Source organism: Cyprinus carpio, chromosome B25 (assembly GCF_018340385.1).
Source record: "Cyprinus carpio isolate SPL01 chromosome B25, ASM1834038v1, whole genome shotgun sequence".
NCBI lineage: Eukaryota > Metazoa > Chordata > Actinopteri > Cypriniformes > Cyprinidae > Cyprinus > Cyprinus carpio.
In genome coordinates this window covers 17881153-17899539 of record NC_056621.1, presented here as the reverse complement: position 1 = coordinate 17899539, position 18387 = coordinate 17881153, and the positions used below count along the sequence as shown (strand labels likewise).

Sequence of the window (18387 nt, the reverse complement as noted above, 5' to 3'; positions counted from 1 at the left end):
GCTGACTTTTTCACAAGTCACTTGCTCCAATTAAAATCCCTCAAAATATAAAAAGGTATAGTCTTTTTTTTTTTTTGCATTATTATTATTATTATAATTATTATTATTATTATTATGATTGTAGAAATAAATGGTCAAAAATTAACAGCTCTAATATAATGATATGTAACGATACTAAAATAACATTCGAAGTATGTTTTATTTTACGAACATTTTGTTTTTATTTACAAACATTTTCACTTATTGTCACTCAATTTACTTATCTTAACAACTTTCACATTATATTAATATATAATATAGCTATCATTAGAGAACTTATCTTACTTAGCATTCATAATATAATATAATATAATACATAAATTACTATTACTATTATTAAGAAAAATAACTAAAATTAACAACAAATAATCTATAATGTCTCTTCCTATTAATATATGATTAATTGCATATTTTATAGTTATTTGCATATTTAATTGAATTTTTGGCAGACTTATATACAGTAGCACAAACCTGACACACACACACACATACACCATACACAGAGTACATAATTCTAATAAAAATCTGAATTTGTTTACAATTAAAAACTAATAATAGCAACAATAATCATGCATAATAAAAAAATATAAAATTAATCATCATCATCATCATCATCATCAGAAAAATGTAAAAAAAAAATATATAAATTAATGGCTTATCAATATTTATCTTCATAAGGTCTGAGAAGTCTATATATGTTGCCTTTTTATAATTATTTGGATTTTATTACTTGTCTTTAGCATTGTTTTGTTTTGTTTTATTCTTGCGATCCTGGGCCCAATCAGAAATAAACAGACACACATAATATCTGTCTAACCACGTAGCAAACGTCTCCTCTCTGGCAACACATCCTGCAGCAGACGTCCAGAAACTATTGTTTGCAGACAGTTTTTTGGAGGTCAGCCTGTGAGCATATGTAGTCATTCCTCACATACCCGCAGCCTCTCACCTTTGAGGTGCACGTCTGCTCTGCGGCGTGACATACTGTGCGCTTAGATACTGAGGATAACCGCGGTATGTTTCATCAGCCCTGGATGACGTCCAGTTATATCTGCCACAGCTGCGTTTTTCACATGGCTCGCCCAGAAAGAAGGGGAGTTACGTGATCAAAGAGGAGAGAGGCTTTGGGGTTTTTATCGAAGCCCACATGTTTCAAATAAGAGCTTCTGCCTGCAAGCTGGACACTAGCACATTAACTGAACAGGCCAAATAATTTCATCATCATTTCTTTATAATTCTACCCATCAATGATTGATTTTGTCTTTATTTAAGCATGTTGTATCAGTACTGTATTACTGAGTCATGGGTGGGTGTACTGATGTATATTTATTATGTATGTATAAAGACACACACATACAGCATATATTTAGAAAATATTAACGTATTTAGGTGTATATATTAAAGGGGTCATATGATGCTATTTTAAAAGATCATTATTTGGTGTAACAGAATATGTTGACATGCTTTAATGTTCAAAAAACACATTATTTTTCAAATATTGTACATTATTTTAGTTCCTCTATGCCCCGCCTCTCTCAAATTCATCATTTTCTACAAAGCCCCTCCTTCCGACAAGCACAGTCTGCTCTGATTGGCCAGCTGACCCAGTGCATTGTGATTGGCCAAACTCCACAAGCATGCGCCAGAAATATAAAACCCCTTTCCATAATCGCTAGCTTCAGCTTTCAACATAAATGTAAAGACAGTACATAATGTCCTTAGTTTACCATCAGTTCAAGACCGAAAGGGGAACAGAGTCACTGAACAAAATTATAAACGCAACACTATTGTTTTTTGCCCCCATTTTTCATGAGATGAACTCAAAGATCTAAGACTTTTTCTATGTACACAAAAGACCTATTTCTCTCAGTATTGTTAACAAATCTGTCTAAATCTGTGTTAGTTAGCACTTCTCCTTTGCTGAGATAATCCATCCACCTCACAGGTGTGGCATATCAAGATGCTGATTAGACAGCATGATTATTACATTTTAGAGTGGCCTTTTATTGTGGCCAGCGTAAGGCACACCAGTGCAATAATTGTGCTGTCTAATCAGCATCTTGATATGCCACACTTGTGAGGTGGATGGATTATCTCGGCAAAGGAGAAGTGCTAAGTAACACAGATTTTGACAGATTTGTAAACAATATTTGAGAGAAATAGGCATTTTTTGTACTTAGTACTAAGTCTTAGATCTTTGAAAAATGGGGGCAAAAACAAAAGTGTTGCATTTATAATTTTGTTCAGTTTATTTGCAATACACAAGTCGCGATTAAGAAAGCTGACTGACTTTTTTAGAAATAGCCTTTGCACAGCCAGCCTTGTACTCTTTTAGGTTCACAAAACTGTCGTCCATAAAATGCAATGCACAAATTCGAACATCTGGGTTGTGCTGTTCTGTTGTAAATAAATCTTGACCAATGATTCCTCATTGCATCTACTTTCGGAAGGCCAAATAAAGTTATTTTGCTTTGGCACAGAAACACACAGCATCTCTCTGACATGGCTGCATCAACACTACTGCGTTTCCTGAAACCACGCCTTCTTTCTTTGCATGAACATTTGGGTGGTATTACGCAAATATTTCCACATCGTGACGTAGAGATGTGGGGGCGTGTTTGAACGAGGTGTTTTAGCCCGGTCTGGATCAGCCTTCTCTTTTAGATAGAATAAATCATTTTGTGGGAGACTTTGAGCTTTGTAACACTGCAGATCTTATACATGCACAAATAGATACATAACACACTAAAGAAAAGGAAAATCAGAAATCACATCATATGACCCCTTTAAATTCATATAAATTTTATCATACATAAATATATTCAATATAGAAACTTAACATTTTTCTTAAATATATATATGAATGTGTGTGTATGTATATATAATAAATATACACAGTACACACACATTGTCACAACTGCTACTGTGTAGGAGCGAAGGAAAGCGGAGATGTAGGAGTTGCAGTAAGTTGTCTTTAATAGACAAACCAAGGGTTACACAGGGTAGGTAAGAGACACGTAGCACCATCAGGAGACAAACAATACAGAACAGGGAATACAGCACAGACGGCACTATAAATACAGGGCTAAACGCGGTAAATAGACAAGACACACCTCTTGTTCAAATGAAAGCAATCAATCGAGGGAGAAACAGGGTCACGGGGAGCACATGGGAGAAAACACAGCAAAACCAGTCCATATTCCTGACAAACATATATTATGTAAACAAAAACTTTTATTTTGGATGTGATTAATCACGATTAATCGTTTGACAGCACTAAATAAAATAAAATAAAATAAAATAAAATAAAATAAAATAAAATAAAATAAAATAAAATTAAATTAAATTAAATTAAATAATGAATGAATGAATGAATAAATAGCAAATAGGTATTCAGTTATTAGTTACCTTGATGTCCTACAATAACTAAAACTGAAATCAAAATTAATAAAAACTCAAATAAATTATAAAAACAATTAAATAAAAAGTTTAAAATTAAAATGGAAAACATTAAAATAAAAAAAAACTTAATACAAAATTAACAGTATCTCTGACACTAAATTATCATTAGAAGTAAATAAAAAAGAAAATAGAAAACAATTTTTATTTATTGCCACACAATGCTAAACAACTTTCACATTTCATTAATTAATAATATAGATAACTTTCTCAATCATTCAAGTATTTATCTTAGTTAAACATTTATAATATAATATAATATAATATAATATAATATAATATAATATAATATAATCAGAAAAAATCAGAAAGCGCTTTATTGCCAAGTGTGTTCACAGAGACAAGGAATTTGTCTTGGTGTTAGGAGCTTCCAATACAGAAAATACTAAAAAAGTGCAGACAGGCATAAAATAAAAGAATAGACAATAAATTATAAATAACAATATTAAAAAAAAAAAATATATATATATATATATATATATATATATATATATATATATATATACAGAAAAAGGAAAAATGTCCATAGACAGAACTGTGAATGTGCATATTTGCTATTTACAGATGAAGGTTTAATGACTTATTTACAGATGTGCCATACTGAGGTGTGATATGTGTTGTTCAGTTGCGATACAGCCTGGGGGAAAAACTGTTCTTGTGTCTGGTTGTTTTGGTGCACAGCGCTCTGTAGCACTGGCCAGAGGGCAACAGTTCAAAGAGAGAGTGGGCTGGGTGTGGTAGGTTGGGTAGAGGGAAACCAATAATCCTCTCAGCAGTCCTGACTGTCCGTTATAGTCCTCTGATGTCTGTTTTGGTAGCTGAACCAAACCAAACAGTTATAGATCAACACAGGACAGACTCAATGATGGCTGAGTAGAACCATTTCAGCAGCTCCTGTGGCAGGTTGAACTTCCTCAGCTGGTGGAGGAAATATAGCCTCTGCTGGGCCTTTTTCACAATAGAGTCAATGCGATTGTCCCAGTTCAGGTCCTAAGAGACAGTGTTGCCCAGGAACCTGTATGACTCCACTGCAGTCACAGTGCTGTTCATGATGGTGAGTGGGGACAGTGCAGGTGGGGTCCTCCTGAAGTCCAATATCATCTCCACAGTTTTGAGAGTGTTTAGCTCCAGGGTGTTAAGACTGCATAAGACAGCAAGCTGCTCAGCCTCCTGTATGTAAGCAGACTCATCTCTGTCCTTGAAGGGGGCTTAGGTGAATGTATGAAATGCAGATCAGAGCAGGTGCTGGGTGTCAGTCTGCCCTTTTCAGATCGACAGTAAAACACATTCAGATCATCAGCCAGTTGTTGATTCTCCACAGACTGTGTTCTTCAGACCAGTCCATACTGATGCTGGAACATTGGCTGAAAACTGTTTTCTCAGCTTTTCAGAGTAGTTCTTATTAGCAACTCTGATCTCCTTTGTTAGTCTGTTCCTGGCCTGCTTATACAAGAATTTATCCCCACTTCTATAAGCATCCGCTTTGGCGTGATGAAGCCTTTTGAGTTTCCCTGTAAACCATGGTTTATCGTTATTGAATGATAAGAATGTCCTGGTAGGGATGCACATATCCTCACAGAAACTGATAATGAAGTTACAGTCTCCATGAGCTTGTCCAGATCAGTGGCAGCAGCTTCAAAAACACTCCAATCAGTGAGGTCGAAACAGGCTTGTAAATCCCGCTCTGTTTCATAAGTCCATCTTTTAACAGTCCTTAATACAGGTTTAGCCGATTTCAGTTTCTGCCTGTAGGGAAGTTTAAAATGAACCAAACAGTGATCAGAGAGCCCCAAAGCTGCTCGTGGAACAGAGTGATATAAGTACTTAATTGTTGTGTAACAGTGATTCAATATATTACTGTCTCTGGTGAGACATGTAATGTGCTGTCTGTATTTTGGCAGTTCACAGGAGAGATTTGCTTTGTTAAAGTCTCCAAGAATAATTAAGTTTCCATTTCAGTTATTTGTTCGGCATGTGCATGTGCATCTGTTGCATGTGCACAAGTCCGGAGACACGTACACATTCAGGAGAATGAAAGAGGAAAACTCCCGGGGAGAATAGAACGGTTTACAGTCTATGAAGAGCACCTCTAAATTAGGAGAGCACATCTTCTTCAGAGTTGTTACATCTGAACACCAACCTTCATTTATGTAAAAACATAGTCCACCACCTCTAGTTTTCCCCGTTAAATCCGCAATGTGATCCGCTCTGAACATCTGGTAGTCCGGCAGATGAAGCGCATTGTCCGGAAAGGCTTTACTCAGCAAGGTTTCAGTGAAGCACAATGCAGCAGATTTTGAAAAGTCCTTGTTTGTGCGGGTGAGGAGAAGTAGTTCATCCATTTTGTTAGGAAGGGAACAGAGATTTGCTAGATGGATACTAAGAGGCGCAGTTCGGAAGCTGTGTTTGCGGAGCTTAACCAGCGTGCTGGCACATTTCCCTTTTTTCCATCTGAGCGCAAGTTTGACTACACTGTAAAAAAATTGGGTCAGATGGAGCGCCAATTACTACAAAGAGCCTTAGATCACTGACACGCTATGCAATACTGCGTTCATTATCGCAGGTTATTTGATCTGCAATAATGAACGCGATATTGCCTAATTGTCAGTGAACTACGGCTCTGTGTAGTAAATGTCACTCCATCTGAAAGCAGGTGATGGAGATTTACTACTAATCACTGAACCGGCTTTACTCAGATATCCATGAGAATTGAATGCGATTAATTGCACAGCCCTAGTCTGAATAATCAAAAACCGGAAAAAAAATCTCTGGTGTGTGTTGCCTTATGTTCAGTAGTTTGTCTCTGGTAAAACTGATAGTAAGAGGATCACTAAACACAGAAAAAAAAAAGAGTAAAAGAACTGTGAGTTCCACACCACAGCAGCCATATCCGACACCATCTTCATTCAGATCTAAATAATAATAATAATTAGGGCTGGGCAAGTTAACACGTTATTATCGCGTTAACGCATTAATACACATACAGACAAATCATGTGTCACAGGAGGGGATGTTCCCTATCAAATTAGACATCAACCACTGTCACAAACCACAAACCACTGTCCACTGTTTTTTTAACAGAAAAGAATGCAACGAGCTCGTAATCATGACTTTATAAGTTGGAAATAGGAAGTTTTCCATAGCACGTGAAGACAGCAGAAAAGTGCTCTCGCTCAATAAGTGAATCGTATTGTTAACTTTGTGGTTTATTATTTTGAGTCATGGGAAGCGGTAACACACGTCCCTCGCAATATATTGCTTTAAAGGTCTATCACTTTTGCCGCTCAGAAATATTCACGCAATCATTCAGCGTTTCAGAAGATCTGCACTCCGGCGCAGTTAGTGCTCACACTCACTGATCTATATATAACCGAACCGTGATCTTGCCCAACTCTTCCAACCGAGCCAGGGACTGCTAAACGGAACGATCAAACTACTGTAGTCAAACAAACCGGGATTTGGAGGTCAAACGCGCTCCGGCACGGTTAAGATTGCCTAGTGTGAGTACATCCTAATTATTCTCCCGCATCCCGCACACGCGTGTCTCTACCCGCCCATCAAGTGTTGTGCCGCGCCACACTCTGCTGCGTCGGGTCGCACGATCGTGCAGGTCTCTAATAGGAAGGTGCCTGTTATAATGTTATGATCGAGGCTCTGGACTCTGAGCATAATTTGTTTTTCTATAACAAACTATAAAATATTTTCTATAAAAACTTTAATGTCCTGGCAGTGACAAATAGCTTGTTTTATATTTAATTTAATTACATTAATGTTATAAGTTGAGATTTAGGCTACAATAAATATTTTAACTGCTACTATGTAAAAGAACACTGCTGTAAAAAGCACTTTATTTGTTTAAATTGTTTGCAAACCAAATTTTATTACACTTTTGTTCATATAGCAGTAGGCCAACCTTTAAATGAAATAAATGAAATAAATACACTACATTTGAATGCATTATTAGTTTTGTGCATAGCAATGCGATTAATTGTGATTAATCACAGACAATAATGTGATTAATCATGATTAAAAAAAATTAATTGTTGCCCAGCACTAATAATATAATATAATATAATATAATATAATATAATATAATATAATATAATATAATATAATATAATATAATATAATATATCAATTTTAACATGGGTATATGGAGTGTATTTTGGACCAAATAAATTTGACTTTGCGGATCTACCATGTGATGCAACAAAAATAGTAAAAAAAAAAAAAAAAAAAAAAAATTATGACTAACAGTTGCTTGTCTTGGCATGGACAAAAGATCAAAGTAACAATTTTTTTTATTTATTGATTGTTTTATTTATGTTGGATTGGTAATCGTTAATTAGTTACATTATATACTACATTGCAAAAAAAAAAAAAAAAACACTAAAATTTAAAAGCTTGCTAAAGAGAACATTATTGTGTGTATTTGGTGTAATGCAATGTGTTTATGCGGTTTAAGGTTGGAAAAAAAACACATTATTTTCCATATAATGTACATTATTGTTGCTCTTCTATGCCCCGCCTTTCTGAAACGCATCAATTTTTACAAAGTACATCGTGGAACTCGCTGATTGGCCAGCTATCCAGTGCATTGTGATTGGCCGAATGCCTCAAGCATGTGACGGAAAAGTTATGCCCCTTACCATACTGTGGTGCCGTCTCGCAGCACGATCAGACAAAACCAATAAAACCTATTACAAACGAGGCATTTGTTGCATCCAGTGGGGACATAATTACTGATTATAATGACTTATACTGTTTTTTATGTGTTGCGTTGCGTATCGCGCAATTTGCATTTGCGATCGGAAAAACAACAAACAAGCGCTACTCTACACTGCTCAAAAATCTAAATTCTTTAAATATAAAAAAACATACTTACAGGCTGTGAGTCAGAAGAGCCAGACTGTCCTTGCAAAGTTGGAACTGCCCCACTTTATAGAAACAGCCTTTGATATTTTGTAAAAAATATTGTGAAATATAGGTTTACGGATTGGTTTATTGTTAGTGTAATGCATTATTTAATATTATTACTATAGCAAATACTTGTAATGTAACAACATGTTAAAGTTACCAAAAAACAAATCAAACAAACAAAAAAAACCTTCAGATTTCAAACCTTAGAACTTGACTTGTTACATTACATGTCAGTCAATTGATTACTTTGTCTCTAAATGGGTGGTTCTTTCCTAGTATATGCTATAATGTGGGCCAGAGTCGATGCCTCTAGTTAAAACCTGGTTACATGAGACTACACTGTGCTTAAAAACATCCTTTAGCCTTGACTTCATACTGCTTTCATAGTGCTTTCACTGTGTAAATATACATTAGGGAAAACGGATTGAAAACAGATAATTTTCTTGCTGACAGCACCAATCAAATCTGAATAATACATACTAGATGACCAGTGACAGACATAATCAGGTCACTGTCAGTTATTCCACTGATCTAATATCAGTCCCTTTAGTTCTGCATGAATACCTGTATTAAACGGCGTGTCTGAAGCATATGAGTTTTCCTCTGACGTTAACGCCTTCCTGCGGAACAACACAGAGTCATGTTTCAAGCAATGAGAGTGCTTCAGATGGCTCTCCACCTCCATAGAGAACTAATGACACAATCTATCTGTCAGTAAATGCAATAACAGTAGGCTGTCACTCAATACAGAGGTCCCGCCCCCTCCATGCCCCTCCACTCACCCTGGAGCCTTCCAGAGCTGTCAATAACCCTTTAGATGAGGAGAAGGGGAGGGATTTTAAGAGGTGAAAAACAAATATCTCACTCAGCATGACATTGAGTGGTGGGTTTCCCCTCATGTACTGCATGAACAGATTAAACCTTAAGACAGCGTATATAATGGAGGAGTCAATAACTACAGCACCTCAGAATACAGGCCTCCAGGTTGACAGGAACATAAGTAAACGCCTCTGAGGCTGTTTATTCAAGACTGGAATGATAAAGGTTAAAGTTCTGTAACTCGAACATGGTTGTCTTAGGCTTAAAGGATATAGTGAGAATTGGTGTGGGGGGTAAGATTTGCTGTAGTCTGGGGTGCTTTGAAGGCAATATGAACTGCAATAAAATACTATTTTAGTCTTTCTACCTGAAGAATCGGTGTTACTTGCCATTTCTCTTTCACTAATTCTGAAATGTTCTATTAACTTCTGAGTGGAAATTGTTTCAACACCATTTTTCTTCAGTTTGATAGTAAAGAAATAGTAGATCTGTTGTTAAAAAGTCACATGATTTCAGGTATCATTGGTGACCATTCATGCACAACTAATAATATAATCTCACTTTTTACAATACAATCCAATGATGTATAAAAAGTCCTTCTCTAATAGTGTTAATCCCATCAACAAAATTACTGACAAATTTTTTTTTCGAGTGCCCAGCATAACAATAATAAAACAATCTGAATTAAAACATACTGTTAACAAAAATCAAATGCGAAAAAATAGCACTGCAAGATATTAACAGTTAGAGCTGGGTTTAGACACAAATTTCACAATTCGATTCGATTTTGAATCAGAAGCTTGGAGTTCAATTTGATTTCCAATTTGATTCAACTCAATATTGATTATTTTGGATATTAGATTAGATTAGATTCAACTTTATTGTCACTGTGTAGAGTACAAGTATAGAGCCAATGAACTGCAGTTAGCATCTAACCAGAAGTGCAAATAACAGCGTATATAAAATAAATATAGAATGTGTGTATATACATTAAGCTTTATGACATATAGTGCAAGTTATGAGGTAGGAGGGCAGAGACTAGCTCAATGTAAACGATTGTACATACAACACGGTACAAAGAAAGTATAAACAGAAGATGCATTGTACAGGGAGTATAAAAAGAAGGTGCATTATATGGTGAGGTACGTAAATTGCATAAGTTTATATATGGCCAATGACCATAACAGTGCAAATGGCATCCGGAGGTAGAAATGTGCAAAAAATCAGAAATGAACTGAAATGTTATTGTTCAGTTCACTTTTTTTAAACTTTTTTTTTTTAAGCATAAGGTCCATCCAGGATGTAGTGTTTAGCACCTGAGATTGGAGTTCAGTAGGCTGACCGCTGAGGGAAAGAAACTGTTCTTGAGTCTGCTGGTGCAACAGCGAAGACTCCCATAACGTCTGCCCGATGGGAGAGGAGTGAACAGTCTGTGACTGGGGTGAGAGGAGTCTTTGATGATGCTTCTCGCTCTCCTTAGGAAGCGTTTGTGGTAGACGTCTTTGATGTAGGGAAGCCCGACACCAGTGATGTATTGGGCAGTTTTCACCACCCGCTGGAGGGCTTTCTGGTACGAAACAGTGCAGTTGCCATACCACACTGTGATGTAGTTTGTGAGAATGCTTTCAATAGTGCAGCGGTAAATGTTTAGCAGGATGTTGGGGGACAGGTGAGCTTCCCTTAGTTTCCTAAGGAAGTAATGGCGCTGTTGTGTCTTTTTAATCAGTATGGAGGTGTTGAAGGAACTTGAAGCTCGCCACGCACTCCACTTCAGCCCCATCAATGTAGATGGGAGTGTGGTTGAGTGCAAGGTTATTGTTGGCACACCACATTGCTAGATGCTGAACCTCGTCCATGTAGGCTGTCTCATCATTGCCGCTGATCAGGGCTACCACCGTGGAGTCATCTGCAAACTTGATTATGGAGTTAGAGCCATGCACAGGTATGCAGTCGTGGGTGAAAAGGGAGTAGAGGATTGGACTCAGCACACAGCCCTGTGGTACCCTAGTGTTTAAAGTGAGGACAGAGGAGGTGTGGTTACTGATCCTAACAGACTGTGGTCTGTTGGTGAGAAAGTCCAGGGTCCAGTTACAGGGGGAGGGGCTGATGCCAAGATCACAGAGCTTGGAGATCAGCTTGGATGGGATCACAGTATTGAAGGCGGAGCTGAAATCAATGAATAGCATCCTGACATATGTGTTGGTTCTGTCCAAGTGCGTCAAGGCAGAGTGGAGAGCTGAGGCGATGACATCCTCAGTTGACCTGATGGATTTGTAGGTGAACTGGTATTGGTCATGTAGAGGGCAAGCATGTTTTCAGGTGGGAGAGGACCAGCCTCTCAAAACACTTTGCAATAATAGGAGTAAGAGCAACTGGGCGGAAGTCATTAAGGGTCACTGCACCAGCATGTTTTGGTACAGGTACAATGGTGATTGTTTTGAAGCAATTGGGAACTATGGCTTGGGCCAAAGAGAGGTTGAAAATGTTGGTGAATACCTCAGCCAGCTGTTCTGCACAGGCCCTAAGCACTTGGTCAGGATGCCGTCATGGGCCGGCAGCTTTATGAGCATTCACCTTACGCAAGGTGGAGCATACGTCACTGGTGAAAAGTGTGAGCGGCAGGTCGTCAGGTGTGAGCACAGCTTTGATTGGTGGATCTGTGTTTCCACGATCAAAGCGAGCATAAAAGTAGTTTAGATCATCAGGGAAGGTGGTATTGCTGGTTGGGGGTGTGCTTTTTGCTGGTTTATAGTCTTTGAGGGCATGGATGCCTGTCCACATGTGCCAAGGGTCGTTGTTTTTAAATCTGTCCTCAATGTGCAGTTAATAGTTGTATTTAGCAGATTGAATTCCCCTCTTCAGATTGGACCTGGATAAGCTGTAGGCATCACGGTCGCCAGATTTGAAAGCAGCGTCGCATGCCTTCAGCAGGAGCCGTACTTCCTTGTTCATCCAGGGTTTCTGATTGGGGTACATTTTAATTGCTTTATGGGTGGTTACCTTGCCAACACATTCGTTGATATTATGCAGGACAGAGGTGGTGTAGGTATTAACATCTGTGTGGGAGTCCAGTGTGGCCCTGTTCTGGAACTCCTGCTGTAGTGAAGAGTCTGCCTCTTCCAGCCAAACTTTAACAGCCCTCACAGTGGGTTTCACATGTTTGATGATTGGGGTGTATGTAGGTAGCAGGAACAGGGAGAGGTAATCAGATTGTCCAACGTGGGGGAGGGGAGTTGCTTTGTAAGCATCAGGGATGTTTGTATAAACATGATCAAGAGTATTGTCTCCTCTTGTCGGGCAAAAAACATTTTGATACAATTTGAGGAGAGTTGTTCTCAGATTGGCATGATTGAAATCACCAGCAATAATAAAGACTCCATCCGGATGTGTTGTTTGCAGTTTACTAATAGCAGAAGATTCAGTTCTTCCATGGCTAGTTTAGCATTAGCATCCGGGGGTACATACACGGCAGCAATTATGGCAGTTGTGAAATTCAGGAGGCAGAAAAAAGGGTCTGCACTTGATAAAGATGCATTCAATATCAGCAGAACAGTAATAACAGCATTGGAGCACCAGGATCTGTTTACGTAGATGCAAACACCCCCACCTTTGCTTTTACCGGAGTCCACAGCCGTTCTGTCAGCCCTGTAGATATTCTGCCCCTCTAGCTCAATTGCGCTATTTGGAATGGTGCTATTGAGCCAAGTTTCTGTGAAAACCATAACGTTACAGTCTATAAACATTCGCTGAGTGATCCGAAGTTGTAGCTCGTCGATCTTGTTTGCCAGAGATCGTACATTAGGGAGGAAGATGCTTGGTATCGCTGGACGACGTGTGTTGAGCTTTAGCTAAGCCCGTAGGTCGCTCTGCTTACCCCGTCTTTGTTACCGTTTGCAGTGCCAATGATGGGCACTTCCTGTTGGACTGGCTGATTTACATGAGCCCGGGGACCGGAGTAATCCGGGATGTAGTAAATGAAGATCTAGTGTTGTATCCACATCGGTGTTTGTGTAGCAAAGTTTGATATCCAATAGTGTGTGATGGTTTTAAGAGGTTAATGCGAAGCTACGTCGAACAACTGAGTTGAAAATAACTAGTAAAATAAGAAGCAATCTGCAAAAACTGGAGAGACGCTGAGCCTCGCGCTTTTCACGTGCCACCATCTTGGTATATATCAGGCACTATAATACTGAAGGTTAAAATGAATTGATTTGTGAACAGACGCTTAAATTACAATAAATTCAGTTTTTGTAACGATAAAGTCACCATTACATAATTATATTTGTACTCCAATTCATTTTTTGAAATATAAATATTTAAATGGTGGCTGTCATAAATACTTGACAGATTTATTCAAACATATATTAAACATTGAAGAACAGTAAAAATGATAACTGTTTGAAATATAAATATTTAAATGGTGGCTGTTATAAAAACGTGACAGATTTATTCAAACAAATTAAACACTGAAGAATTGTAAAAATTATAACAAATATGTTATATGGTGCGTATATTAAGCAAAATGCTCCTCTCTAGAGTAAATCTTTCTAGCTGAGTAATGAGTTTATGGTTACTGAATATGTTTTTTTTCTGAGGTAAATGTGACGTTGGGTGACATATTGTTTACAAGCAGTGTTGGGGAAAGTTACATTTAAAAGAAATGCATTACAATATTGCGTTGCTCCCTAAAAAAGTAACTAAATACATTACTTAGTTACTTTTTATGGAAAGTAATGCGTTATGTTACTTTCGCATTACTTTTTAAATATAAGCAGGGCTTGATTGTTTTTAATACAAGAAGTTCTATTTATAGCAAATGTAAATCCCTTTCACACCAAAAAGTGTAATGAATAAACCTCAGGCTGAAGGAAAAGTAAATTCACGTCTGTACAGTAGAACACAGGAGAAGAAGGTTCAACACTCTTCAGCAATAAAAAAAAACAAAAAAAAAACAATGAAGCACAATTGTTAGTTTATCTAAAGTTATTTTTGCTTATTAGTATGGTTGAACTGGATCAAAGGTCTGCAGCAAAGACATCAGTTAATAAAATGGGATTAGATACATTTGTGTTATTTAACATATTCAATCATTGCAGGTTTGCGTCATATTCTGAGTTTGCATTTCACTGTTTTAATTAATTTTGATGAATACTAAATCTGTTTTTGCCAGTGGGATGAATTAATGAACATTCACATGTAGTCTAGAACTACATCATGTTCACACAGCACACACAACGGCTCTATACTTCCGATTTCTCCCAATATGGGGACAGGAGATTTGTCAGTCAATAAATGGGAAAACAAAGTAACTAGCGTTACTTTTTTGAAAAAGTTACTTACTAGTTACTTGAAAAAAGTAATCTGATTACGTAGCTCGCGTTACTTGTAATGCGTTACCTCCAACACTGTTTAGAAGCTGTTATATTGATGTCTTTCCGTGGTTAAAACACAAATTGAGTGATTGCATAAGATAGATAAAGATTTTGGTAAGTTGTACTCTTTCTTTTAACATACTTTTGGATATTTATTCATGTTTATTTCATCATGTAATCATTATTAAAGCGGAGGAGATGATCAGTTCACACACACTTCCCACTGCCCCTTCTGTTGAAGTTGAAGGCGCTACAGCAATCGGTCACTACATATTAAACGGCACCAAAATGGCATTAATTGTTTTAAATATTGTAATAAAATGGACAGAATTTGAAATCTGACACTTTGTTTCATATCAAAAGTGAAAAAAACACAAAGCTTATTGTAATATATTTGATGGGAGGTGCGTTACAATCTTTAACTGAAAACTAGGCTTGACTAATGGATTCTTGGTATTAAGAATCAATATTGTTCTGTAAAAATAAGAATCAATTAAAATCAAGATTTTTTACACAGCCCTATTAACAATGCACTTTTAAACTGAACATGTTTACATGCACACCAATAAAACTAACAAAAATCTGATTATTGATATAACCTGTTAACCAGTTTACATGCAAACCAATTACCTGACAATGCAAGAAAAGCGTGCTTTTTTAAAAACTAAGATTATTGTCTCATCATAATCATCCATGTATCCAACTCTGAGAAATCTAGCTGTGATGTTGAACAAATCATATAAAACCCCATAGTTTTCCAAAATGTGAGCACAAAACTTGTACAGACTCATATTCTTGAGTCAAGAAAGTCTCTGAATGTACAAAGTAATGATGCTTTCTTGTCATATATGTAATATTACATGAACCGTAATCAATATTGATTAGTTGCACCACTTTTGAGTATTTTAGCATGGAAAATATAGGCATTGACACACTTGCAAATAAGCATCGCAATCACAGAACAATTCTGAGGGAATTTCCCCAGAGACTTCTACGCAATCCCACGCAAGCACAAATCTCTGCCCTTGAAGTTACAATCATTTAACCTCTAACCCTCATTTAAAGTGTTTTCAGACTGTCAACATGAACACACATGCTCGCCCAGCTTTTCACCCGCCTAAAACAGTATATATTTTATTTTCTTCCCAACACAAGAAGAATGATGTTCCCGGCAGAAAGCCTGTTTTCTTAAGTTTGATGCTGATGTCCTGCTTAAGCCTGTTTTCTCATAGACAAGTCAGCGACACCCTAACTAGACGTGACATATTTTTGCTGAAATAGGGTCCCCAATAGGGCACTGCTTATTAATAGTCATTTTTCTACTTCAGCCAGTGCATTCCTTAAACACAAAGCCTCACTTTGAAGACAAGATGGATTGCAGCAGATAACTTTACATATCTGACATGTGGGAGACAGATTGTGCTTCGTAGGAGCAGGAAGATGTGAAAGCTTTTGTGTTTGAAAAAAAAAGGATTGCACACATATTCCACGATTTTGCATGTATGTTCGATTCAGATCTGTAAACATTCAATAACACAATAAACAGGTCATTTTTGCAGGCAGTGATGTGTATGATGTTAATACATTGTAATAATACTGTAATAATACAGTAATAACAGTCCTGTCACAATGCTGCCATCTGTCAACAGAGTTTCTGTTAGTCAAGCATTTCAGCTTAACCTCTGGCCTCGCTCTTTGATGAGCTCACAAGGGTGTGCTCACCGTATCGCACAACTAGTCTTTATTAAGAACTTTAGAACATTTCGAAACAAAGGCTTTTAAAGAAAAAAGGTCCCATTTTGAGGCTTAATTAAACTAAATATTTTTCCCCAAGAAAAATATGAATGACACAACAACAACTCATTTGAAATTAATATATATATTAATATATATATTAAAGTTTTAATTTTATTCTTTAATATATGTAATGTAAACATGTATTATTTTGTTACATTTAATGTGAAGTTTTTTAAAAAAATTAATAAACCATTTAAAAATTTTCTATTTGTTTCTTTAAAAAAAAAAATATACTATTGTACGCCAGTGTTTCTCAAAGTGTGGGGAATAGAGACATGACAAGTGGGGCGCGACAAACGTGAGGAAATTTGATCATTTTTGTGCCCATCTCTATTAATTCCTTTATTTATTCATAAACTCAAAACAACGACAGATTTAAATGTAAGCCTTACTTAAAACTATGGCTGGACAATAATTCAATATCATTATATATATATCGCAATATATATATTTTTTTCAATAACGGTGATATGATTTTTAAACACATTTCCGATATTTCAGTATTTACATTAACAGTGTTTCCCATAGGCTTCATTGATATATTTGTGGTGGTTGACTTCATTGAATAAAAATGAGCACTGCACGTTTCAAAATCAAAACACCATGCAGGTGTTTTATATGAATGCACCTTTGAAGGGCACCAACTGTCTTCACAAAAGTTTCGATGGCATTTAAATTTTATCAGATAAAGCAAAGTACATGAATGCAGCGCTGCTTATGTACAGCCGTTTCTGAGGAAACCCCTGTTTCTGCTTCTCCAAAAGCGCCTCCTGCTGGCAGAGAATGAATTTGCATTTTCAGTAAATCTGTCTCCAACAACATGCCTTTGTTGTTGCTCACTCATATTTTCTGGTTTCCGCAGCAACTTTTAGCACTTTTCATATTCTTTATCCTGGCTGAAGCAATTTAGTAAACTTAAAGCCTAGTTTATTTCCATTTTGTTGGGGTGATTGCGATTGGGGACAGGTGGGGCTCTTTACTCTTCCCTACCTCCAAAGTGGGGTATGGCAGAAAAAGTTTGAGAAACACTGTTGTATGGTTACATTTAGCTACACCTAATTAAATTTCCACTTTTTAATTAATAAATTGATTTTTAGATTGATAACTGAAGCCACAGAAAAATAAAATAAAATCACCAACACTAAAATGAGCTACATATATTTCATGGCAGTCACTAGAAGAGTTCATTTCTACAGTCACTGCAGTCTGTGTCATAAAATGAAATCCTTTGAACTTGCCATGGCCGGAACAAAATATGTAAATAAATGTAAAACACATAATCTTTATTTATCAGACCTACGCCAGACAGATGGATAAGCCCACCTGGGAATCCTGCCGGCTCTCCAGATGTCCAATCTGTTGTGATCTGCAGGCCAGATCCAAATGAAAAAGAGCTTGAGTGTCTGCCTAAAACATAGAAAAAAGAACCTAAATTAATATTTTCCTCCATTAATCATTGGGAGATTTTTTGCAAACAAAACAAAACAGCAGCACTATGATAAAGATTGCCAAAAATGGAAAAGATTACAGCTCTCTGATCTGCAAAGTATTTACAGATCAAATACTGTATGCTAAAACAAACAAGTTTGGCGCCGGTCATGACAAATGCAAGAATAGTGTATGTCTGATCACCAATACCCATCCTGATGCAATGCATGGAAAGGCAGCATGTTTGAAATGAAAGCTATAGCAAAGCACAACAAAGAAACTTACATTTCAGTCTGTTATCACACACAGACCTGGAATTTAGAGCTAAAGCCGCATTGACCACTTTTTAATAATTTTATATTTTTATCCGTTTTGTCTTCATTAGAAAAAAGTGCTTGAAGATTCTCAAATTTTCTTGTTTGTTCCATGACTAAAAATAGCTGGCATAGAACGACATAATGGTAGGGCTGTGCGATACTGAAGAAAAATGTGATATGCGATACCTTGTTAAAAATATTCAATATGCGATACGATATTGCTTAAAGTGTGTAAC

General features: G+C 36.8%; 1 protein-coding gene across 2 annotated transcripts in view; it reads right to left on the bottom strand.

Annotated features, from left to right (window-relative positions):
• The window catches only part of LOC122142432 (zinc finger protein 469-like), a 294747-nt gene that overhangs the window by 93160 nt on the left and 183200 nt on the right, over positions 1–18387 (bottom strand). For both annotated transcript variants that reach the window (XM_042753099.1, XM_042753103.1), the window contains exon 3: positions 17730–17813. The gene's annotated coding sequence lies outside the window, so the exon portion shown is untranslated. The remainder of the gene's footprint in view (positions 1–17729; positions 17814–18387) is intronic.